We start from the raw sequence: 27,118 nt of genomic DNA on the forward strand, positions 1-27,118 counted from the left end.
TTTATAAAGGTCTTGTCCCTAAAACCAGCAGTATTACCTTACTATATCTTAATGCTCTTATCCGGACATCTAATTTGATTCCCAGTGAAGGCTAGCAGTAAAGGGAACGCAGCAGGAGAAGCAACACGGAGTTTAGCAGGCTATCCAGCACACCACCAGCTTCCTGCACCCTAAGTCTACAGAGCCATGAGCACCTCAGCAGCCCCACGATTTGTCAGCATGCCTCCAGCATATCAACAACACAGTTTGACTCTTCAGAACCAAGCAGCAACAAAGAGCTCACTCATCCCACCCTCCGATTAGCACCACACTTTGTTTCCTGGCCCCAGAGGCCAGCCTTCGGGCCCTTCCTAAGGCAGGACTCGGCTATGTTGTCAACTCCTTGCCCCCATCTGAAGCACATCGCCAGCACAGCCCACAGCCCTCTGCTTACACAACACAGCACAAGTGAGAGGGATTTTCCCTTCTTTCCTCTTCCAGAAAACTTTCTGCTAGATCAAAGCAGAAGAAAATAAGCCAGTCACACCTCTGTCTGATTGCACTGATGCGGCAGTGGCACACCAGCTTCCCAGAACAGCTAAGTGCACACTGCCAGCTAACCACAGGTACAGCCTTCTTCTACAAGCAGAGCTATCCATCACACCTGATGCAAACTAACCAGCTCAGACAAAGAGGCCCCTCTGTGCCAGCTCCGAGTCTCTGAGGCAGAAAAGCCACAGCAGATGTAGTGTCCTAACCCCACATTTGTTTTCCTAGCCCCCAGTGGATCACAGAGAACAGGCTGGAGTCACTGGAGCCAGAATAATCTCTAGTGGGTACAGAGATGGGTTCCTACTGGTCATCTGTGCCCCCACTTCCCACCATATCTGGGCTTCTAGTATTATTAGGGGGAGACAACAGCCTGGCTGCCACCTGGGGCAGTGCAGGCTGCAGCCTCAACATGGCCACCGCTCCCCAGCCCTATGGCCGAGCATCAGCGAGACGTGAATTCCACACACCTGTATACACCTCTTGTGCCAAAAGCATCTTCCTCCATCTCCCCTTGTCTCCTTTGAAAGTTTCATGAGCTTGATGAGTTGGTTAAACTTTCAAAATCATTTTGTTATTTTTTCTTCCACATGTGAGATGTGAATGCAGAAATAGTGATGTGAAGGGCAGGAAATTCTTCTGGTTTACGTCCTCAGTGTTTGGTTGGATGTGCAAAGCGGGTGAGAAGGAACTTAATTATGGTGGTTTTGAGACTATGGGGAACAGACTACACTGCTTCCTGACTCGGATTTATATTAAGAGTTGAATCTAATGGTACAAATACCCCAGTGGTATCACAAGCTTCCTCTGTAGCTACACCAACAATCAGTTCTGCATCATCTCCTCTCCTTCCCCCAGCTGCTTTTATAGTAAAAAAACAGACATATTTCTTTAATAAACAGGCCTAACCCCTTGTTATTAGATGATAACCAGCCCCAGGATGTTACCAAAACAGAGCAGCACGTGCTGTTAGCAGCAGGCACACCAGTTCCAGCCCTGCTTTCGAGCCCTGTCAAACCCCTCACTGGAAGTAGCAAAGAGCACAAAAACACTTCTGATCAACCCATGTCCCCAGCTCACATCAGCACGCCTAAAAATAAACATGTTGTGGCCTGACTAGTCATTATCTCACTGTGCACAGCAAGGCTCTCACAAGGCAAAGGCAGGAGGTCACGGCAAGGAATCTGATTCAGAGCATCCTCCTGCAGGCTCCGGGCAGAGGAAAAGCAGCAGTCCCAGGAGGGCTATGCCAAGATGTGCAGTAATTCCTAGCTCTCTGCTTGCATACAGCATGAGTTAAAACAACTCGCTGTCACCTTCCTTCAGTGCTAGAAGAGCAGCATTGTGCTGAGGACAGCCCAGCCCCTAAACTGCACTCTAATGAGTGGCTCTGTCCCTCTCATCTCGAGCTACAGTGCACCTGGAGGGCAGCCAACAGCACCCAAAACATTATATATCCAAGTAAAATAACTGCCTTTGCCCCTTATTCTCTTGCAAGCACTGAGCTACCAAGGGATGCTCAGGCATCTGCTTTCTGCTGAGCACAGCTTGGGTGAAAAAGCTCTCTCAACAGCAGAGCAGAATGAAAAATAACAACACGTTCTACAAACAGGTCTCTGCTTCATGACACCAATCCCTCTCTGCTAAGAATTGTGGAAAAAAAAAAAAAAAAAGAAAAAAAAAAAAAACGGAAAGCTCAAGTGAAATTTGGTTCAAGTTTAATGAATTATGTTCATTTTCCAGCACATTGTCTTGGCTGATAAATCACAGCTTCACGCACCATTAACATGCAATGATTGGAATATTTAATCAAAGGCCAGATTTTCCTATCATTTACCTTTGAGAAACCAGATTTGCTTGTTGGAACAGTTTTGAACCATTACACACACTTATCAGGAAAATCTTTGTTTTATGTCAAGTGTTGCAATATTTAAAGTTCCTACAGCCAAGCAAAGTTTGGGAAAAGTAAGTGGCTCACTGATCTCAACAGATGCAAAAGGATTTGGGCTGTTATTTGAAAGGACTGCAAGTCAAAGTAGAAGGAGAACAAACAATTCTACATTTATAATCAATTAGAAATGCTAATTTGTTCTGTGTTTGGATCTCGGAAAAAAATCAAGATTTATTCTCAGATGCTCTAAGACCCAGTTTTAAAGACAAAAATTACTACTATTTTTTGTTTTGAAGCTCAGAGGATGCCTCTGAGGCTATATCTGCTTCTCCATCCCAGTCGCATCTGTGCCAAAGCCATGCTTAATTCAGCCTGTAGGCAGCCTCAGAACTGCTGGCAAGAAGGGCCTCTGCACTTGAACGTCCCGTCCTCTTGTATCTATTAACATTTGAAAATGGGACAAAAATCCTCACTTGTTTCTGCCACATGTTCTCATAAGCCTGAGGAAAAACTGTTTGGAAATGGTTTGTCAACAAAAGTATAGAGCTATTAAAGGCAAAAACACCTCCAAGAGAAGGGTGAAGCAAAGGTATGTAAAAATGAATACAAATCTGCACTTAAACAGGGTTTCATAACTCCCTCCTGAGTACTGTTTGTGCTCCTGGATAGGAACGAAGTCTCATATTTCCAGAGGAGTGGGTGCTTTTGTTTGCTTCTTGAAATGCTTGGTTGAACAGCAGTGCAGAGCTGTAAAAATCAGTTTATTTTAATGCGCTTTATGGGTCTGATTGTTAACAGAAAAGGCCTGAGGGTTGTGCGAGTCTGTGTTGCTGCACTCCTGCACTAAACTTTTACGCGTGTGATCTCCCACACTGAGTAAATGCTGTATGTGGCCACATGAAGCACTTGTTGTGCCCTAAACAACTCCTGTTTAGGCACAGCTACAACAACCACAGCATCAGTGCGCCATCAGCAGCCACCTGCCAGAGGAGCTCCACCTCCTGAAGAAGGGGCTCTGGGAACACCATGGGCTGCTCTGGGCACTGCCATGAGCGGGACTGCCAGGGCCACAGAAGCACAAGAGGGGTTGTACACGTGGTACAGCTACAGCAGAATCAACATTTGGCCAGGAAGGGATAAATTCTTCTATTTGTCATTCCTTTTCTAAGTCTTGATCTTGTCATCCCCTCCTTGCTGAAGAGCCCCTTCTCTCCAATTCTTCCGCCTTTAAACCTACGACAAGAACTCGAGATGTGAAATTCCAGACTTTTGGGGTTTCCAAATCCATATATAGATCCAGTCTGGATCCAATTAAGTCAGATCTTCTGCAGTGAGTAAGAAGAAGAAAGACAGTGCTCAGCTTTCTGATAACAGCGGTGCTGTAAATCTGGCCCTGAGTTCACTGCTTTAGCCCACTCTCCACATGAACATTTGCTATCTGAGATAGATGCACAGGATTTGTTGTTTTTGTTTGTTTGTTTGTTTTTCCTCCTGAATGAAGGAGATGAACCCCTCTTGAAATAGCAGAAATCAAAACAGCAGACCTTGAATTTTCAGCCAATAGCTGAAACTATTGCAACTTGAAGATACAAGGTACAACATATTGCAACTTGAAGATGTGTCACTGAAGTGCAGTCACCTCCACTGCATCTGTAGGTCTTCACTGTTTTGAGCTGCCACGTGTGGCTTCAGAGACATCAACAGAGTAGGCAAAAGCTTGCATCCATTCATCTCATGTTTCCCAACACTTTACATCAATGTTGCTACACTGAGCACCCTAAACAGATTTGTCTGAAACGAGTGGCGACTGGCACACAGAAAAGGAATAATAATTTTAAAACGATTTATCACCTAAGCTGAGTATTCTGGAAAGCCAAGGGATCTATATCAGAGACAGTGTCTGTTATCATTCAAAGAAAAAGTAACAATTACTTAAAGGCTCCCAGTTCTTAGAGGGCAAGTATGTTGATCTGCTTCCCATACCTTGGCACGGTCTCTCTGTATTTTCCCTAGAAAAGGTCTCTCACTGACAAAATCTCCAGATTTTGAACCCTCACAGCAGGACCTCACAAGAACCCACAGCCACCTACAGACAAGAGGCCTCTGACCCGTGCTCTGTGCTCCGAGGGTAGCAGAAACCCACCTACCACCACATCCCGTATCGTCAGAGTTTGCTTATACAGTCTAGGCACTGACTTCCCTCTCCTGTCAAACACTTTCTTTTGCCAATGATCGCTAATCATCACCTTTTCCAATCTGCTCAGCTGGTTCTTCCTTCCCAACCCCTATGAAGGGCACCTCAAGCAGCAGCCAGACAGAAAGCCTCATACGTAAGTTAGTCAGTGCAATAGGTAATAGAGGTTCATATCTCTGGCAATCTCTCCCCTTATTGGTTTTAACAACAGTTTTGTTGGGAAGACTCCTCAAGCCTAGGACAAAGCTTTTATTTACATTCATGGACAGAGAAGCCAAGATATGTAAAGAATCAGATTTTTATTCAAATAGCTCAAAGCAGGTGTTAAAAAGCTCTTGGAGTTGTGTGTTTTGTAGAGGATGGGAAAGTCTCTCATTCTGGCTGATCACAAAATTCATCTTGAACCTGAGAAGCTTTCAAAGAACTTTATTGAAAGCAATATATTTCTCCCCAAAGCTTCATTTTCAAAGATTAAACATCAATGAAGACATTTTTTTTTTAACAAATTTGCTCCCATCTATGCGAAATTATGTGCATTCCACACTTTTTTTTTTTTTGCCAAGTTTCACTGTACTCCAATGAGGAAAGCCATAAGGTTTGCATATCGCTTTGTGTGTGGATCAGGGAGTTGAGGCAGACTGCTGTAGGACCCACTTGGTGGCAATGTCAAAGACCTCATGTCCTGATTTACATCGCTCTCTCTAACTTCTTAGATGTACTTGTTTCAGGCTGAAGTTCTCTAGAGAACATCTAACCACAGACCTGGAAATGATTCTAAATATATTGTAACAAGTGTTGTTAATCACACCCACTCTTATATATTATGGCCTGTAAAACAAGAATAGAGTGAAGACGACTTCCTACTTCCCATATACTGGCAGCAAAAGCATTTCCTGTGTTGCTGAGCTATACATTTCACTGGGAAGGGATGCTCTCTAGTGGTTAGAAAATGAGGCTGGAAAAACAAAATAGTCACTTCCTGTTTCTTTATCAGAACACTACATGTTAAGAGGTAAGTCATCCCATTTCTCTGTGCCTTAGCTTCCCCGAGTGTCCACAGCTTGCAGTATCCCTCTTCTATATGGGGATGGCTTGAATGAAAGTTGCTAAATATTTGGAGGGGAGGTTTTAGGTTAAAGCTAAGTACTACTGCCTAGTTGCATTAGGTCAGAGTGAAAGAGCAGTTGATGGGAAAAGGTGAAAACTGGTACAAGGCAAGAAAGATCTGAAACTTTCCATCAGATCCTCCCCCGTTTTTATTCTAAGTCAAGGAACTGCTCTTTAACTTGATTGCTCCTTATCTCTACCTTAGGCACCACAGATTTTCATATAATTAAAATTTCCTTGACAATTGCCAAGGATTTACAACGTGAAATGTTTCAATTTTTCCTTATTTTATGTCTTGGCATCAAAGAATCTGCACTCGTTTTCTAAGCATGGGATAAAGATGATTTCTAGTGGGAGACAAATGAATCAAGACCTTGACACCCCTATTTTTTTCTCTCCCTCTTTTTTCTTTTTCTTTCCTTTTTTTTTTTTAAATACATCTGGTTATTATTGAACAGAGGCTTTCATGTTTTAATGATAAATTGTCTTCTCCCGCTGTAACAATGTCCCCAGACAGCTTGTCTTGGCTGAAATGTCTTCTAAGAGCATCTGCTTTTGATCTATAGAGGTTTTAAATCTTTGAATCTAATCTCTAGCCTGACTGACTTGAAAGCTGATTTCCACAAAAGCAGAGTGTGAAACTTGTAGAAACCCTTTAGTAGAATCATTTGAAATTGTTTAAGAGGCTGTATTGACAATAATCAGTATGTCCTTACGACTGTTTTCTGCACATATACATACAGATATATAAAATATAAGAAAGAGACATAAGAAAGGAATTTGACAAATGCCTCAGTGGTATTTCCATGTAATCTGCATATGTTGTGGCTTAATACTCTAATAAAGAAGGACTGGAAGCTTTCCAGAGCACAATATTTATGCCATGTATATCAATTAAGATAATTGGCAATTATATTGATATGTCAATTAAAGTCAAGTAACTTTAAAAGAGTTATGCCTGCTATTAATTTAGTCGTGTGCATAAACTGTAAGCGTATTTATAAGGATTCAGCTTAAATTTCTCAATATTGCTCATGCCCAGTACATCAGCACGTAATCACCCCATTCCTTTTGCTCGTTCTGGTCCATTTTAAGCTACAGTTTGCTAAGGACTGTTAAGAGAGAGATGACAAAATTCAGCACGGCTCTCCACTGGTAGCACAGTTCTAGCACATGGTTTACCTTCATTTAATACATGGAGAACAGATTTCAATTTCACTCCAGCACAAATGAAAATAGGAGCTGGCCAGTATATGCATGAGATTTCTGTGGCTAAGCAGAAACCACTCCGGCCAAATGAAAGAGAATCTCTTAATGCTGCAATACATTCACATTTTGTGTGTTTTCTTTGTGTGTGTAGGATAAATATCCCTTAAGAGCTCCTTTGTCCATCAAACCCCACATAGCGTTTTGAAACACATTAACAGTGACAGACCCTCGTTGGATGAGAGCTTAGGTTTTACTGGGATTGAATGGAAGTTTGGACAAGTTCAAGACGGTTTGAGGAGAATATTTCTTTTCAATGAACTTTCTGGTTAGAACATAATGGAAGCCAGACCCCAACCTCCCAGGCTTGAGGCCTGCAAAACCAAATCATAACAATTGATGAGGTTTTGCTAAACCAAAGCACCTCCTGTTTTCTCATTACAAAGTTGGGCTAAAAGGGAACCTCTATTCAACCTTTTACTCCTTGCACCTTAGCAGCAGTGCTGCAATAGAATTAAACGACGCATCTCCAATATTTCCAATTTAGGGCATGCATTGCCAAAACAACAACCCTATGAGCCAGCTTCGAAAGCCCCTGAACACATCCTGTCCTGGACCATCCAAAGACTTCCCCAAAGTTCATGGCTGAAAATGAATTTTAGAGAGACTCCACTAAAACTTCTAATTATTTCTGCGGCTGACTGGGCCAGAAACAGGACGGAAACAACCATTCCATAACCTCTAAGCACTGCTGCTTCAGTCCAAACCAAAACTCCAAAGCAGGGATGGATGCGAAAAGCAATCAAAAACAACACTGCAAAAACACATATCCATCCTAGAAGTAAGGCTTGATTCGGCTTTGGGTTTGGTCTTAGGCACTAGTTAATAAAGTAGAGTTATTTCCTTAGATTCAATTGCCCACTTCTCATTAGCAAAGCATTTTGATGCTCGGCAATCCAGTGCCTAGCAATGGTTTCTGACTCTGTGAGAGAAAACTGAGTGAATTATTTCTAGGATGTTATAAAATCTGGACTGATAGAATAAATATGTGGGTTGGAAATGGGCAAGAAGCTTTAAGCTGAGCTAAGAGGCTTACCTACTCTAGGAGATGAGTACTGCATGGGTCTAGCATAGAATTTTTCTCTATTTTGCATGATGATCATCAAATGATAGGATTTTCTCTGGACTTCAGTGTCAACTGAAGAATCTTACACTAAGGGAACAGTTTATGAGGCATTACTAAACTGAACCATTATCTGCAAGTTCTTCTCATTGTTCCTTTGACTCAACAAGTGCCTGAGCTGAATTTAAGATCCCCTCCCCAGATGCACTTTCTGCTCTCATGGGGTTTGGTTTGTGATGAAGGAACCAATATGAAGAGTCTGCAGCTGCCAAACAGAAATAGCAACACAACCCAGCTTTCCTGAGCCAGTTTCTGGCAGAGACACTAAGAACTGCTCCACGGTGCTGCTTCACTCCAGCCAACTCTAATCAAAGGGGAGATTCAATGGGAAGGCACCCATTGCTTCAGCAAGGCAGCGCAAAGCCCAACAGCTGCCTGCAGCTGGCAACACACATCTTCACTGCACTGCGGTATCACTGCAGATTTGCTAACTCTCCTGTTGAGTGCAGTTAAGCATTAGAACTGCTAATACGCAGCGATTTTGCCTTAAGCTTGAAAGCACCAGAGGTTAAACAGATTTTGATATAAGAGCCTACAAGGAACACTCTATTTAAAAAGCCTATGCATCACTGGCTGCAACTGAAAGGATGATGAGTGGTAGGAGGAGATGAAAGGTAGTTCAGACATGGGTATGATGACAACAGTAAAGGGAAATTAAATACACTGCAGGGAAATAGAAGTCATAATCATCTTGGGTTTGCAGCTCATGAACAGTGAAAAGCTTATGTGATGAAACAGCAGGTAGAAGTGCCTCGAGACTCAAGTTTTAAGGCCCCAAGAGTTTAAACTTGACATTCAAGCCCTTTAAAGTTTTATGAGGGCATCCAGTAATTCCTCCAGCTCAGCCCCACCGCCTGATGTGCTGGTTGTTTGATTTACACACTTTCCTGAGTGTACAAAGAATTCCAGGGAAAGCATGCAGAAACCATTGTAGGCCTGTAATTAAATAGCTCTTATGCAGCTTATCCTCTCTGATAATGAATGTTCAGCCTCATTTCAAAAGGCCACCACATCTCTGGCTGGTGAAAACTGACACATCCCCACCAAGGAATAAAAGCCCCAGGACAATTTTTATCCCAAGAACTACAATACAACCAGCCCTCAAAAGTGCTCTCTGCTCTTGCTAATTCACACAGGATAATTCACACAGTTGAGCATCCTCTGATTAAAATTAGAAGGCTGGACAACACCCTCTGCCAGCAAACATCTTCCAGAGAACTGCAGCTACACCACATCACTGCCATCCTTCGCCAGTGCTTCTGTCACCCAGGTACATGAGCAGCCCACAAGAAGTCACTTAAAACACAAAATGGCAGCAATCGCTTTAGTGACCAGCTCAGATTAGTCAACAGAACCTATACCTAAAACAGCTTTGTACTAATTTTATCCTTCTGCTTATTATAATAATTACTTTTCTAATTACAGCTCACTAATTATACTGGAACTGTACACAATTATGCTAGTAACCTGACTGTGCAGTAATGTTACTCTTGATAGATACAAATCTTTAGTCCCAAATAGAATTGACGATTCTTTAAAAAAAATAAAAATCAAAAACAGTGAGTGACCCTTCTTTCCCTTTCCCCACCTCATCCATTTTTTCCCCTCTTTTATAACTTCAGAAAATATAGATGGTCAGCATCTTCAGTCACAGCCATCAACTTGACACTGCTGATGAGCACAGTTTGAGAGACTTGTCAGCTATATCTTGACCACTTCAAGCAGCCTCATGACTGGCAATAAACCAAGCAAATGCTTGTGCTCCTTCCCCACTGACGTTACTTGCAGGGTCATTTCAGACAAACTCTGGGAGATGTTTGCGATCTACGCAAACTTTTGGAGACTATCTGGCAATGTACAAACTGAAGTATCACAGAATGCAAGGTTCTATGAACTCTGGAAAATGTACTCACACTCACAAAAATCCTTCAGTGGAGACATGGGAGAGCTACTGTGCCTCAAATCAGAGGCACAAACATCAGACAAAACAGCACAGACAACTTCTCTGCGATGCCTTAAGCTAAGATCCCATTTATTCAGCAGAGAACAAGGGAATTTTGCCTTGTTCCTGGTGTGAAAGGAATAATTCAGGATTTATAATTCCTTGGAGCACATTTGCCATTTTGGATGAACGGGAAGATGAGCAGAAGATCACTATGGGTTATTATCACATCAGGTTAAGGAAGGGGACAAAGAAGGAACACTTTGTAACAGATTTCTGAAAAATAAATAAGTCTGAATGGATTAATAGGAGAGAAGGTGAAGTGCACATTGGACCAGAATTTCTAACATGTGCCCTCAGATACTGGGGACATCAGCCTACAGCCAGCACTGTCAGACACAGCCCAGCATAAGGTCTTGACTGCCTTTAAGAAGCAGTTTGCCAAATAATATCAGTATTGTTTTGTGCATGTGTTTTTCATCAGACAACTTGAACTTCTCATTCAATTTTTTTTTTTTTTTTTTTTTTTTTTTTTTTTTATTTCTTACAACTCAGTTTCCTTTCTCCTATCTGACAGACCTCGTTTGGGTCCACCTGTCTAAGCAGCTCTCTGATAATTCTTAAATCTCTAGGCCAGTTTCCAGCAAAATTATGGGAGAGAAAGGCCATTACCGACTACATCTTCAGCAAAGAGAAATAACAAGGGAAGAAAAATCTAATTAAAAAAAAATATCACTAAACAGCATGACTACAGTGCAAAAAAATCAACCCTTACCGTACAAGAAGCCAGACTGAAATAACTTTCAGAAGAAATGTGGCCACAGTGGATCAAATCTTGAAAGAATGACATCTTGATACAAAACAAAAAAAGGCGATAAGGGGACTGCTTAGCATCTGCAAATTGAGTCCTGTGTAGCTGTGTAAGGATAGGCCATACCAAGGGACATAACTTAACAACCTGCAATAGCCAGATGTCTCCAAATATCAGGCCTGATTCTGTATGATCCATTGAAGCACTGATGCAGTTGCATCCTCGTCACAACTCCAGGCACTTGGGAGTGGCACACGGGATGCTCACTGCACCCATGAGATATGGAGTTTGCCTTCCAATGTCAACAAACCCCTAACATACCTGCAGGCCCAAGTGCTTCAAGCACTTACACTGGAAGTAAGTCAAGAAACAATAAGTGCCACGCTTCTACTCTTCAAATTGTGAGCCAGCTCTGCCTTTGATGCTATATACAAAGTCTTCATGTTCTTATTTTTCTAATTCCTGCAGATTTGATTGCCACATATGGCCAGTTTCAGCAATTGACAAAATATTTCCTTTTCTATTCCACTTACGTCAGAGCTTTCTGGAGCCACAGATTGCTGTGACCTAGCAAATAACAATGAGAAGCAGCAATGTATCCTTTGCACTCAAAACCAAAACACCACAGCAACAGCAGAAACTCAGCTTCTCCCACCCACAAATTTCCATCACTTCACACAGGATGGCTGCTGTGTTGTTTTATTCTGGTTTTGATGATCCCCTTTTCACTCACGATCCAGCCAAGATACAGACAGACAGATACTGGGAGCATCTGAAAGATATTACCACAGTCTACCGCTCTATGGGAGGCTCCAGATAATTGACAGCCAGGGCAGACAGAAGTGCCTGAAGAGATACACCACTCATTAATAGGTTTTAGAGTTTTCAAGTTAACAGTGTTAAAATTCAGTATTTATTAGTCCAGCCTAAACTTATGGCAACTATTATCATTATTTCCAACTCTCAAATTGTACTTTCCACTAGAGGTCCCAATGTACTTAGTACTTACACAGGGAAAACCAGCTCCTTTTTCTTTATGGCAGAGGACAGGTGATATATTCAGGGCCACCAAAAAACATCCACTGCAGGATGGCACACACAACCAAGGTCTCCAAAGACATTCAATTTATGTGACCTGGGACATCTCACACTTACTGGGAAGGTCATATATCAGGTGGCCACCTCTTCGTAGGACAAACTGGAGACTTCAAGTAACATCTTCCTAACTAGGATAATTTTCAAGCACAGAATGGAATTCTCTTCCAGTTAGAAGCAAACATGAGCCCATTTGCCTTAAGCCTGCATTTCCTGACTTTCCAAACAAGGGGAAAAACACAGTTGTACCGCCCTAGGGATCAAACAGAGGAAGAGAATGTTAACCTGATACAGTTAGTTGGAGAAGAAAAGCAGTCTTTCTGAAAGAAAAATCTCACTGCAATCATTATGCTGTCTTTGTCCACACAGACCAAAGTCCCCATTCAAACCTTTCCCAAAGCACCAGGGTGGTGGTTGCTTTATGAGGCTCTTTGGCCAGAGAGCCTGAGAAGAGGTTTCTGCAGCTGGGAGCTCAGCCCACCGAGGTTAACCAAGCAACAGCTCCAAAGGGGATTTTATACAAACGTATCCAAATTGAACCATTACTCTCTTCTTTCCCTGAAACATCCTCCTTTTCAGGGTTTCTAAAACAAACAACCCTTTTCCCTCCTCTTTCAAGCAACAGACCTTTTTCCACACTCAAAAGCAACCAAAAATATGTTTAATTTTACCAGTTTTGAGGCAGCTTCACCCCACCCAAGGAACACACTGCTCTGTGTCCAGGTCTGTGTGCAGGGCAAGGAATGCAGCAGCTCTGTGCACTTAATGCACACTGCCCACACTAGCTTGGCACATCCCTGGGGCAGCATACTAATCTGTGATTTTTTTTTTTCCCCAAATCCTCTTTTATAATTGAAATAGAGAACATTTTATGCAACATAACTTCAAGCTTTATCATCACTGAAACATTATTTTTCTTACTGCTCTAATTTTGTCCAGCTGTGGTGGCAGCTGGAGATGGGTAGCAAGGAGAACATTCCTTTTTGAGTTGCAGTGAGACCTTTCCACTCATTTCCACTTTATTCCACTGGCATCCTGAAAATAAGACAGCATGTGGATGAGGATAAATAGTGATCTTTTCCATTGTCCTTGACCTTTTCCTTTAATTACATTTAGGCTGGAATAGGAAAATCTTACTCAATTTCAAGAATTCTTCTGGTACTTGTTGAAATATAGAAAACCGTATGACTGAAAGCATGTAACTGTTAGGTCCCTGTTCACAAAGCAAAAAAAGAAATAAACATTTATGGAGAAATGCACCCAAATAATTCTATACAAAAATATTGGGGTCTTTCTTCCCCGTGTATTTTCAGCTCTGGCTTTGTTTTCTCTTTGGCAAACCCCATTACCAGATATTCTCCAAGCTCATTTCCAGGAAAGCAGATTTCATCAGTGAACACTAAAATTCCATGGAATTTTAGCAACTGACAATGATTTCTCGCCAGAATCTTTCAGAACACTTCAGGGTGGATTTCTTCTTCTTTTTTTTTTTCCTATCCAATGGAGTTTCCTAATATTTCCTTCCAGTTCTTTATCCCCATCACCTAAGAGACAGAAGTACTTTACCACAGCTGTCTGAGATATCTTCGTCTACCCCCAAGAACCATCAGTAGTCTGTTTCTACCAGCTGAAATAAGGATCGCCCACACCAAACTTCAACATTCAAGTACCAGCTGACACTGTCAAAATTCAAGACCATTTTTCAACAGAATAAATCTTCACTGATTCTAAATGCACAACAGTAACTATATTTGAAGTCAGATCTAAAGTTTGTTGCCTTCAAGGCCTTGATACTTGGACAAAAAAAAAAACAAAACCCAAACAGGAATATTGGTTTTATGACATTAGAAACCCAGGAAACCACCTTCCTGGTGGTATTTTGTACTTTTTTCCCTAGACAGCACAAAACACTACATAATCAGAGATCACTGTAACAAGCTGTTAATATCTACTTCATTTTGGACAACTTCATATTTGGACATATACACTGAGTCTAGTTTCAGGCACCTACTTCTGCCAACTACATTGGTTGCAATGAGAACATCCGTGTTCCTCCAAGGGTCACTAGAGAAATACACATTGCTAGAAATGATTTGAGAGGCTATCAAATTTTATCTTTGCAGCAAAGAAACTCCACCAATAGGCATGCATTTCTCTCCACTGATTATAAGAGGGAAAAAAAAACAAAAAATACACCAGAAGAACTGTGATCAGAGAAGCCCTATCTGTCTACAGTTCACATTAACACAGATAGTGTTAATTAACACCGGAGCCATTCCTGTTAAAGTGGCCAGAAAGTCCTCATGGGGAAGCGGAGAGAGAAGCAACATTCTTATTCTTAGGGGTTTAAAGAGCTGGACTCAGCAAGGCCCTGAGCATCCTGACCTGACTGTGAAGTCAGCCCTGCTCAGAGAGGGCTGAAGGGCTGGAGATCTGCAGAGCTCCCTTCCAAACTAAATTATGCATTTATGAAAGAAGCTTTATGGGAGCTGGCATTACAGAGAGATGTGCACAAAGCGCCCCATCAAAACATATTCCAAACCACATAAAATAGGTACAATTAATGTTTTTTCAGAAAAAACACACAAATTGCCAGACCAGGCCCTTCCAGCAAGTCCATCAAGTCCAGCATCCTCTTCCTGCAGGAGCCCATGGCAGAGGTGTCAGAGAGAAATGTGCAGAGCCCCACCATAAATGACTTCAGAGCAACATAACCGAAAGAGAAATTCCTTCCTAATCCCAGGCAGCTAGTAATGGGTTGATACCCTGAAGCATATGGGTTATTATCCTCATTAGATTTACACTTATGCAGCGTCACTGGGGATGTTCTTGCTGCCCATGCCAAGGATATGTTTTCCTGGCACACACTGGAGGCAATACAGAGCTTGCTCAGGCCTTTGCTACTCTAGCTAAGCTACTGTATGCCAATAAAATCTTCACACCACACCATCTTGAATTAGGCAATATATATTTATACAGTCTGTGTGGTAACAGTAAGTTTTTTTTTTTTTTTTGTTTTAAAGGCAGAAGTATGTAATAAATGACATCCCTTTAAACATGCACAGACTTTACATTTCAGCACCTTCTGCCTTACACTCCTCCTACAGCTCCAGCTCCTATATTTTGTTATGAAATTTATGGGTTTATGCATACCAAAATTGTGTGTGTGTGGACTGCTACCTCCAGGGTGGTCTTGGAGAAACGAAGCAAATAAGATGCTCAAATTTGATTACAGGATATAATAAAAGTCAAGACTTCTTTCAGGGGACTATATGAGAATGAGCTGGAAGAAGAAGAAGAAAATCTTTCCTTTTTTTTTTTTTTCCCTATAAAGGAACTGAAACAGCTTTCTCCCCACCCAACAGAGTTGGCAGTGATAGCCAATTTTCCTGTGTTTGAACCTTCGAGTATGCACTTCAGAACCTCACGTGGTGAAAACTAACCCCAGAATTCCCAGGAGACAGCTGAAAAACCCATTTCAAGGGCAACACTTTGATTTCTTCACATACACAAAATTGGACTTTTTTTTTTTTTTCAGTCAGAGAAAATCTCCAGCCTCTGAGTGAAGGGAAAACTGCAGCGATTACTCCTGCCTTTAGATGGCTGGGTAAATATTTACCCTATAAGACCATATATTAAGGAATGAGCTTTTTTCTTTTTTTTTTTTCCCCTCCTCAAAATACTGTTTCACTGTCTCAGCAGTTGTGAATGGCCCTGGTGTCTCTTCCAGTGTGAGCAGCCATTTTGCTGATGCATCACCTTGCTTTTGCTGGAAAGAGATTAGAGACTGACACCATTAACATCAGTGGCAACATCCCCAAGCATTGCTTCACTGCACCCTACATCTTGCGTTGTCATTTATGTCGGAGCAAAATAAACAGAGTGGTCAAAATATGCCATCAGTTCAAAATGAGAACCTTCTGTGCTCACCTTGCCCTTATTTTTCATGGTTATAAATGGCTAATCCAGAAGACACGCTGCGATGTCTGAGAGTTGAGCAGCTTTGGTTGTGCATACCCTAACCCACCAAGGACTTCCCAGGCTGGAGAACGCTGGAAAGCAACGCCAATCCATCACCTTCTTTCCTTCACATCAACTTGAGAATGAATCTAGAAAATGCAGCTCCCTGTTCAATTAGCAAAAATAGGGAAAAAAACATTTCAAAGCTGTAACTTAATAGATTCTCTAATTCTCTTAGTCCCCAGAGGAGTGGACTTCTAATAACTCGTTGCACAGGGAGGGACAGATTGCCATAATGTTGCTAGTGTTGTATGGTACTTTACCTCACAAGAAGTCCCAATGAAACTTATGAGTAAGAAGCCCATCATTTGATGCAAGGAGAACAAAAGCAAAAAGGGTGGAAGTGCCAAATCACACTGGTTGGTTTCCCCCAAGATTTTTCCCAAACTCAAAATAAAGTCCTCCATCATGAAAAACCCTTCTGCGATAGAATTGTCTGTCTGTTACTGAAATAAATCATGGGCTGTAATACATGCAAGAGCTATACGAAAAACACAGAGCAATGAAATAAGCATTGTTTTCTTGGGGAAAATTGTGAAAAAAAATATCAAAAAACACATACATATTGCTGACAGCTTGAACTAATTTAGATAAAAATATAAACAAAATAGAAAAAGCAAAATCCAGAGAGGAAATAAAAATTTGCAAGGAAAAAGCACGCAGTAATGGTGCCATTTCTGCAAGCTTTTAAAAAGGGAAACAGAAGTCTAATTGAAACTTTATATACCTAATTTTGTGGTATTTACTTCAAGAGGGTAAAAATAGCAGCACTTCCAAAACAAATTCCCTGACTCCATTGGATACATCAACAATGCTGCTTTCTATGGCAGTCTTTACTGGTAAAAACTACTGTTTATGCACAACATATGACAGTTCATGAAAAGATGTTTCATGAAATAAATTGTTTTATCACTACTATCCAAATATCTAAACTATTATCCAAATGCTAAAGCGCTGCCAATAACAGCAGTTGCTGCTGATGAAATTATAACTTCTATTACAACAGCATTTACTCATTGTTCACAAAAAATAAATTCCTCCATATCTGAGCTTTAGGAATTAAATGGCATTTTCCTATACCATAAGCTTTAGTTAGAAAGCACTATGAATTTCAGCACAGCCTCCCTTTTGTATTCATTCAAGCAGCAGTGACGCTGGGTGACAGAAGGCCTCATTCTGCAAGTTTTCTTTTCTGCAATACAATTTGCTTGTATTGAGCAGTAAGATTGTAAACACTCAGACAGTATTTTTCTCTTTTTCAAAGAGACTTCCTGCAGTACTTGTCCTCAGCACAGCATCTTTTGATCATTAATGAAACCTGGGTTTGCTCAAGGTGAATTTTCCTCTCATTGCTCCCTCTAACCATCACCTCATCCCAAACGTCATTCATCAAATGAGGGGAAAATGAAGCAACTTTGGTTCACCATTAAGCAGTGCAGGGCTCTGGTAGGAATATAGTATAGCTACTATGCTCAGTAAGAGGGAGTGAGAGAGAGAGACGACAGAGCTATCCCAGCTCCTTCCAAGCACAACAAACATGACGTTGAGAAATGTGGTCGGAATAACTCTGGGCAAGGCTCTCCTTGGCTCAGCAGCCAGCTCCCCATAATTTCCGGATAAATACAGCATTGGGTTAATAGATAAGGCAGGAGGCTTCTCAGTTCCTTCACCTGAGCTTTTTTTCCTCTGATTGCTAAGCCAGCTTTATGGCCTTTAGATTCTGAATCAGAAAAAGATGATCAGCCCAAAACAAACATACGATCCAAAAAGAATCAACTCAGAGCCACCGATCCACACCCATCTTGAAAGTCATCCACAACAACCTGGGGCACAGCATCTTTAGAACAACAGCATTAGTACTAGCAATTGTTTTTTCAAACCCATCTCAGGCTCCTGGTTGAAGATGGTGAGACAAACTGCTGAATAAAAAGAGCTTTGCAGAAGCCTATCAGCCCATATTCTCTCATTATTCCCATAAACAGATCATGTACAAGCTAGTTTTCAGTGCCTCCGCCTTGCCCATGCAAGTTCCCAGTAAGTTCTATAATGCTGAATGTAGAGAAGGCAATGCATTCACTTAAGGTACCCTTCTCCATTTGCTGTCAGCACCCTTGTACATAATATCATGCCTCTCTTTGCATTCTGTGGCATTCACACAGAGTGTTTAAAAACAAAAATAAAATTATTAGCTGGCTATTAGTTACACCACAGAATCAGTTTTCTGAGAAGACATCTAAAGCTCCACTCACCATAATGCAGGGAACACAGGAAAGCTTTATGGGCCTCTCCCTGCCTCCACAGAGGAAGATCTCTGAGCGTCCCTGCATCTGTCAAATGCGATGTTTATTTCTTCTGTGGAACAAGCTATCTTTATGAAATGAAATTACTGCCCTTCATATATTAAAATAACACCTCCTCAGGAGAGGCTTCCATGGGCACTGGCTACAGCCTGGTTCATAAAGGGAACATTTACCCTGCAGAAAGCTTAAAAGTCAGCAAGACCAATTGGGGAGCATGGGATCAGTCTGTTTCATTTTTGCTATGAAACTAAAAGTACCATGCAAAGGTGAGGTTTCATTGTTTGTTGCTGGGGATTTTATAAACAACTTCTCCATGTTTCAAAGCTAGAAACAAAGAAAGCTTAAATGTGGATTTTTAGCAGTACTGTTAGATTTAATAGACGTTTTGTGCAGCTTTGCACTGAAGTTGTTTAATGGTTTATATACATGGCTGGCTTCATACCCCGGTGCTTTTACCTCATGCTAAACTATGTAAACGTTCTGCTGGAAACACAACTACTTTTGTATCCAGGAAGCAGGGCTTTGAAGCATAATGTGTAAAAGTGAGTGGGATTTCAACACACGATACTTAAATGCCATTCTTCACTCCATACGGACAATGTATTTCTTGTCAGTGCCATGAGGTTTGCAGAGAAAACAAGCAGAAAACTTCTTTGGATATTTGTCAGCTAGTAAAAGCCTGAGCTTTGGAGCACTACGTGATAAGTAATCAGCTGTATAAAATGAAAGTATTTGAGAGCCTTTCTGAAACCTTCAGCTTTTCTCTAAAGTCTTTTCCCCCAATGCATTCAAAGCAAAACACCTATTTTGTCATCTGCTCCTTCAATTATGTACTCTTTCAATTCAGCGTCCTCTCCCTAAACGCCCCCTTCACCAGTGAACAGCCAGCACTACCAACTCATAAGCTCAACCTGGTTAGCCTAATTTTTAAACTCCTGCTTGAAACCACTTAAAAAAAAAAATGGGTTAAAGGTATAATGCAAGAAAATTCAGCTTAATGCTTGGAACTCCTCATCAAGGGGTTCCAATCCACCATCACAGACTCCTCTGTGAGTGGGAGAGATAGTGAGACAAACTGCTGAGAGTTAAAGAAGATCTGCAGAAACCCATTAACTTGGCCTGTTATGCCGACAGAGATGCTATTCCCATAAACTCACCATGTATATAAGCAAGCTGAAAAGCCTTAACTTCCATTTAACTTTGAGGATACGCAGTTGAACCCCAAGTTTCTCACTTTCCCAATTGATTTTCACTGTGCATGTGACAGAAACTTCAAAAAGCACACAAGCAAGCAAAATAGACGTTCTTCAAAATTTTCCCATCTGCTTCCATAAGCATGAGATTTGATACAGCAGGGCTCATTTCAGCTCCTACAGATATTTGTTTTAGTTTCTTGTGTTTTTTTATATATATATATATATATATATATATATATATATATATATATATTTGCTAGGGTAGAATTAATGAGCACTTCAGGAATCAAGAACAGACAAGAACCTTGAATTTTGGTGAAGCACTAGTAATCAACATGTTGGCAAAAGAGCACTTTTTCCATGGTAATGACACATTTGAGATCTATTATCCAATGCTTAGCACACAATCTCTTTAGAAGATGATAGCTTCCACTTTGAGTGAAATACTGAGGATTGGTAGTTCCTTCCATAGCTACAGGCATCAACACACCAACTTGAGCTAAGGAATCATAAAGACCCCCCCTAGTGGAAATAGCTTCCCCAGTGGCTACCTACACATTCAGACTGAAAAAAACCACGTGATAAGATGAAGAGTACTACTGGGTGGTAAAACTTATGTTTCCTATCAACCATACACTTGCAGAGCATCCTTCCAATGATATGAGAGCTCTGTGCTCTAAACATTGTCCAGGACTCATTTATACAGGATACATTAAAGGATTTACTCTTCAGCTTCCTTTTGGAAAAAAAATGCGTCTCAAAGAGTGACAATTTCACATTGACCACTCTGTATTGCTTTCATATGGCCATTCATGCCTTGCAGCAATAAAAGCAGCACCACACTGACAGGTCACAAACAAAAAGAAGGACAGGGTTTTGTTGTACCTCTTTGAAGAGGCGCGATGGACTGTTTCTGCACTGTGAGCACACAGAATCCCATCACCTACCTGCTTTGCTCCCATTCCACCAAAAGCCATACAAACATTTCCATCCACCTACCTATACTTTAATCTTTCTCTCACAGCCACAGGTTCTCTTACAGGCTATCAACATAAGGTCAGACTAAGAACTTGTAAGATACTTCTGCATTTCCTGACATGAAACGTGGAAAAAAATAGTACTATGGTGCCGCAACTTTCAGTCAACATTTTATCTAACAACTTCAGCAAGCACTGGACTTACAGATTCATAATTCAAAGTGTTTTCGCTCATGAATTCCCAAAAGTAAATGTAGGATAAAATGAGTAACTACGAATAACCAAGAAAAGGCTTTTGAGAAAATTCCCTTAGTTAGAACGTACGTCTCCAGAACGGGTTTCGACCAAGCCAAAACAGCCCACTAGAAAAGCCCTTAGAAAACAGAGATGTTGAACTAGTCCCCTTCTTTCTTTTCAGCTCCCACAGATGCAAAGTTCGTTCCTCGCTTTGACTGTATCCTGATGTCAGCATGCACTTCTTGTACATTTTGTCTTAAACATATACATTAAACAAGAATCACCTTTCTCCTGAACACAATGCCTATTTCACACCTAGAGAGCTCTGCATTTGCATACCTAAAAGAATGATCAGATTCCCTTGAGATTCCTATCTTACACCTAGATGTTCACCTGTTTCCATCTATCACACAGGATACATCATTCTCTTTCCTCTAATTCAGTGTCGGAATTTAATTTCTTTCTGAAATCCATTACAGCCAGTTTGGCAAGGAGACTTGAAGCTAGATTTCACAGGCTAACTATGTGCATTTAAGGGTTTCAGAGCTTCAGTTTCCTGCTCATAGAAGAAACGTTTTCTTTTTAACTCTCTCTCAAGAATGCTAAAGAAAGCCAGGGCTATCTGACATATTTTGGCTTGCTGTTACTAATACTTCATGGTCTGATGATAAACATAATAGGTCATAAGCTGGGTATTGTGCTGAATTTGTATGTAAAGGATTAATTGTTGGGAGCTGGAATTGAAATCAGATGGCCCACTTCAGGTTGACCTAACCCAATGGGTTTTTCACACCTGAGTGGCAAGTAAATCAGTGCTGGCCCGAGAGCATGCAATGTTGTGCTGCTTATTGAGGCACTGGCAAAAACAGAATGGAAAAAAAAACACACGCATGTGGGCACACACATACATAAATACATGGAAATTATTCAGGCTCCACGTTGCTGCAGCAAATACATGGAAATTATTCAGGCTCTATGTTGCTGCAGCTGCTAGGCTTTTACATTTGAGACTATTTTAAAGCTCTTTAAAAAGAAATATTTTGCCTCAGATTTAATGTCACTGAGCAATTGCAGTTTCCTTGCATGCCAACTCACATCTCCTGTCTCAGGATATCTCCCTGCACTAAGAAGAGCATTTCCAAACCCTGTTGTACAACTCTGAAGCTTTGCTAACACAACCAGAGCAGTATCACCCTGTCAAATGCCAGAGCCTTTATGCAAGTGCTTCACCAGGACAGCTAAGGAAATTAGCCAACTGTTACATGCAGAGCTTGAGGATGAAGGAAACAGAAGTTAAAGGACTGAAAGGAACAAGGGGAGGGAGAATTGTTGCTGAAAATTATTTTTGGTAGAAACAGCATTGGTGCAAGAGACTTCCAGTGTTAGAAAAGGCATCGTTAAGTGGAATGTAGTTCCAAAAGTGAAGAAATGTGTATAATTAAGATGGTTGTGTTAGTTCAAATGGTGTGTGGGAGAAGGTATGACTTGATTGACATTAATTGCTTCTATTAGGGCTGTGTATACTACAGCCAGGCACCAAATAGAGACATACAACCCACAGATTAAGCAGAGGACAGTGGCTCTTTTGTAGCTCTTGGAGCATATTTGGAGCTGAAAGACAGTTCTTGAAGCAAGGAGCCAGACTGCAAAGAAGTCCCAATGGGAGCTTAACATCACAGGTGAAAACACACCTCTGAAAGCTCTTGCCACCTGCTCTAATTGAAGAATTTAAATGTCTCAAGGCTTTTACATCTGTAAGCAAACATCTCTTAGACACTGTCACAATGAAAGGTTCATAAGGAACTCTCTGGCTTATTGTTCACCTTAGTAAACACATCCTAGCCCAAGATTCACAACGGTGGCAAGTAGTCAGGTACCACCCAGTACTGATGATTCCACAGCCTCACTGGCCATAAATCCTCTAAAAGCAGCATTTCTCACAGCTACAGCATGAAGGCCAAATTCACATCTCAGAAAATACTTAGGGCACTGTGCTACCATAGAAGAAGCAAATCAATTCCTGCCTCTTCTTCCTCCCTTGATAGCTCAGAAATTCCCTCAAGGCAAAAACATTCTCCTTGTCCATATTCCACCACTATGAGAAGACCTAACGGTAGGAGAAAATCAGCTCTAACAAGCTTTTAGACCAGCAGTGGAGACATCTGTAACGCGATAGGAAGAACAGCAACAATAGCAGAGTAGCAGAATCCCAGGACACAGCAAATGAGAACAAATACAGCAACCATAAACTGAGAAACAAAGAAAAACAACTTACTTTCAGAAGGCCTCCAGGAGGCAGAAACTTCAGAAAGACACCCTCACCTCCACTGCCAAACCTTAAATGAGATCTGGGAAGGGGTGGATCCTGGCTCCATCCCTTCCGGTTACTCAGGCATATTGCATGCACCTGAGCTCCCCTAGGTTGGCCCTGCCTTCCCACCAGGTGCTCCATCACTGCTTCAGGCTGTGACTCTGCATTTCTGCTACAACGTCTAAGTTTTAGATAACTAAACTTAGGTGGGATCAATCAGTCTCTCACCATCTTTCCATCCAAACAACAGAGATATCAGCACTTCCTTGTAAGTATGTGTATTTCCATGAAAGCGCAGTGAAATGCTTAGATGCCCTGTAATAGTGAAATACGAAAGGATCTTAAGAGATAAGGCAACAGATCTGCAATTGTAAGAGGTGAAAAAAGAGCCTGACAAAAATACCCGAAACCTCATTTCATGGTGGGAGAACAGTAGATTCTTTTGGAAAAATTCAGAGTTAACAGCAATAGGAAACACTGCATTATGATGCCATTAAAATTTGTTTCTTATATTCCTTCCAGTTTTCTTAGTTTCAGTAATGTGAAAGATTTTGTTTTGGGGCTGTGTCTCACTTCATCTGTCAGTTTTTCCATCCCCCAAACAAAACCCTTTTAAAGACAAGTAGGTATATACAGCTTTCAACAAATTCCAAAATTAATTTTGTGTTGAAACAAGAAATCAAAATGTTTCCTTCCAGAAAGATTAAAATGGAATTTTAATTGGTAGGAATGGAGCACGCAAGAGAAGGGTAGGGAGGACAACACTGGGCACAGACTTCCAAAGCCTCTCCATTAACTCAAAAAGAGTCTTTCTCAGGAAATAATCTACTTGGCCCCATGCATCTGACCTGTATGAGGGGAGCAGGGGGAGCTCAGACCTGATCTTACTGCTGTGTAGGCGAGGAGATGGGGCGAGCTCTGTGCTGGATGCACCATTCCCAGCAGAACACCTCCGTCACGGAGATGGTTTTAACTGCCCGACCCATAACATTTACAGACAATCATAAAACGGGAAGTGTAATTCTTGCAATTACATTTGAAGAGCAGTTTTAATGAATATTAAACAGTTTTAAACATCAAAGTATTGACTGAAGTGGAAACATAATATCTTTACTACTAGCCTTTTCCCCTCGCTAAAAGACGACGCACCGAGGAAGGGAGAGAATGGATTTTATCAGGGATGTCAGGAACAATTTATAGGAGCTCAGTGACCTGCACTTTGAACTGGGCTCTCCACCTACAGTCTGTAACATCCTATAAAAAGATATGTTATTATCTCCTTTGCTGCAGCCAGCCATCCTGGCAGGAAGGGCAGATTGCCTGCAATGCCTGAGGAAACACTTGGACTATTAAAGGCAGACAAAGGTCCTCCTTTTCAATTTTTTTTTAATTTATTTCCCCCTCCCCCTACTCTACACTGCTTGCTGCACAAAACTTCTTCACGGTATCTCAGGAATAGCAGTTTGGGCCATGGGGAAAGGATGAGACTGAATCAGCTCTAGCATCAAAAAGCGTTAAGAGGAAAACCCAAAAAAGAATTATTAGCATTGCTGCACTGTCTTTGTATGATGAATCATGATGCCATGATGAATCCTTGCATCCACACTCTGCCTGAGTTCCTGAAATAGACAGCCTGGAAAAGGCACCTACCGTAAGCACATGTTGGCAATAGGGCTGCTTAAAAAATGAACATCAGTGGCCAATGCCAGGAAAGGATGCAGTAGGGCAGCTATGGCCATAGCAGTGCATCCCTCTGCAGTGCCCTCCGTCATGGGGCGCACTGTAGGGTATCCACAGAACCACTGTTTCTGCCTGCTTCCAAGCCAACCCTGTAGCTACTCCTTCCCTCAGCATCCTTAGACAGACACACCAAAATTCAGAGCTCCTACAGGAAAGCTGGGCATCTGTATCTCCAACCCTGATCCGAGACATGTGCAAAACCACAGTCAGTAAGAGGGTCATCAGTTCAGTGGGCAATTTATCATTGTCACGGCTCGATCGTGACATACCCTTGCGAGATCACGGCTCCTTCTGCACATGATTACTATTTATTTATAGCACATGATAAAAAGATTCAGTAACACAGAGAGGCTAGGACTGAGACCAGGATAGGAACCATAAAAAGATCTTATCACTGAGAATAGTCGGTTTTGCATAAGGAACAGTTTTACATCAAAAAATACCAATCTAAGAACGTTTCTTAGAAGTATGCTGATATTGGCAAAATTTCTGGCAAGGAAAATTATCAAAACCTTTGAATTCAACAGAGCCAAAGTGCTTTACTTCAGCTGCCTTATAGACAAGGATAGAGTAGGACAAAGTAAGAGGGAGTCAATCTTAAACAATTCACCATCACAGAAATGGACCTGACAAGTTCACTTTTAAATTTCCTGTACACATTCTTCCAATTTTTGTGTTTCATTGAAAATTTAGACATTTCAGTCTTCACTCTGATTAGTGAGGAAAAGCCAGGCTCTGCAGCACTCCCATAGGGGTAGCAGTCAGACCCCTTGACAGGCTTAATTTGTAATGGCCGTAAGTGAGTGAGAGCAACGGCAGGAAGCAGATCAAAGAGGTTCACCTATGAGAGCCTGATCTTTCTCCCTAGGCGAGCCCTGGCCACTGGAAGATTGCCTCTCCCCAAGGAATGATGGCAACCTCCAAAGGAAGAAAATAAGCCAGGAGAGCAGAGCTCTAGCAAAGCACCAGCTGGCATTTCTCCACAAACTATCAGTATAAGACAAAGCTCCAGCCATGGCCTGGATGTCCTGAACTGCACACACCCAAGCCAGCATGCCTGTCGTAAATGTAGCTCTGAAGGAGGAAATCATTTGGTGTGTTTCGTACGTTTTTTGCTGCTCAGCTCCCCATTCCCACTATAAAATCCTCGATAAAAGAACATAAATAATCAAACTGGAAACAGCTTCTCTAGAAATCATCCAGAATATTTCTAAGCTATAAATATTCTGTCACTGATTTAATTTCTAGTGCTCAGGAAAATGGAATTACAAGAGACAAATGGTGATAAATGCTGAAACCAAGAGCATATTTTTGATGGCAGGAGACAGAGTTGGCTCCCCGTAAGTGTGCCTGAGGCATGCCAATGGCCATCCATGTCCTAGTGCTGCTGGGTCTCGAAGTGCCATGACAGCACCCACTGCCCACAACAACCCACAAGGAATAAATGTGCCCAACCACGTCACACCCACTGCACTGCACATGTGAAAGGGCCCAAAGCATGAGACACTAAGAAAGAATCCCATCAATAAATTCGGTAAGCAAAGAAGTAGGCAGAACAGCCCTGATTCAACAAAAGTGCAGAAAGCTTACTGCCCACTAATTGCCATTAAAGCTGCATAGTGCTGATAAAATCCCTCCTTGCCACAACACCTGGCTGCTGCACTGTAGCTGCAAGGGGAATGGCAGGCAGCAAGCACAGTTTGAGACTCATCCCAACGCTGATCTATCTTCCCTTAGGGGACAAAGCTGCTAATTATTGAGCAAATAATCAGATTACACTCTTGTGTGTTCCCATGCACCAAAATATAACAAAAACCCCTTATGGGGTCTGATCCAAAACTAATCTGATTTTGTGGGCTGTGAATCAGGCCACGACTCCCCACACACCTTCTGCTCAAAGGGCAGGCAACCTGCATGGCTTCAGGGAGGTGGAAATCCCACGAGAAACCTTCCATCTTCAGACTTCATGCCTCAGGGGTGCTTTCTCTCCTGGAGCTGAGCTAGTGCCACAGAGGACCTGAAACCAGGACAGGGAGGTACAAGCTCCTGGAGAGCATGACTTGCAGCTGGCTTTATCTTCACTGTTAACACTCAGAGCAGGGAGCACAATCTCATTCCATGATTCTCATGACTGGAGAGAAAGAGGTGGAAAAACCAGAGTGTGTACAACAGCCAGGGAGCTAGAGTTGGCTGAGTGTTGGCAATCATCGTGCTTGCTGGGCTCACATTCAGACCAAAGCGGAGGTGGCTGGGACTGCAGCACAGGGTCACTGCACAGGGACAGAGCCCAGCCTCCTTGGGAGGACTCACTTGCTCACAGCTGTCCCTGACAGAGATGGGACCCTGGGCTATGCTGCAAGTTCAGCACTGAGACCCATAA

General features: G+C 41.8%; 1 protein-coding gene and 1 long non-coding RNA gene across 2 annotated transcripts in view; both read right to left on the reverse strand.

Moving 5' to 3' along the window:
- TRABD2B (TraB domain containing 2B) overlaps nt 1–27,118 on the reverse strand; it is a 255,932-nt gene that overhangs the window by 184,812 nt on the left and 44,002 nt on the right. The window lies entirely within an intron of this gene.
- On the reverse strand, nt 3,602–16,025 carry LOC122181172. Its single transcript, XR_006179374.1, has 4 exons — nt 15,888–16,025; nt 12,879–12,992; nt 12,018–12,210; nt 3,602–3,652 (listed from the first exon to the last, which is right to left on the reverse strand). It is a non-coding gene; the product is annotated as an uncharacterized LOC122181172 (long non-coding RNA).

This window comes from Lagopus leucura, unplaced genomic scaffold (assembly GCF_019238085.1).
Source record: "Lagopus leucura isolate 7727_CA_CO unplaced genomic scaffold, USGS_WTPT01 Super-Scaffold_100009, whole genome shotgun sequence".
Lineage (NCBI taxonomy): Eukaryota > Metazoa > Chordata > Aves > Galliformes > Phasianidae > Lagopus > Lagopus leucura.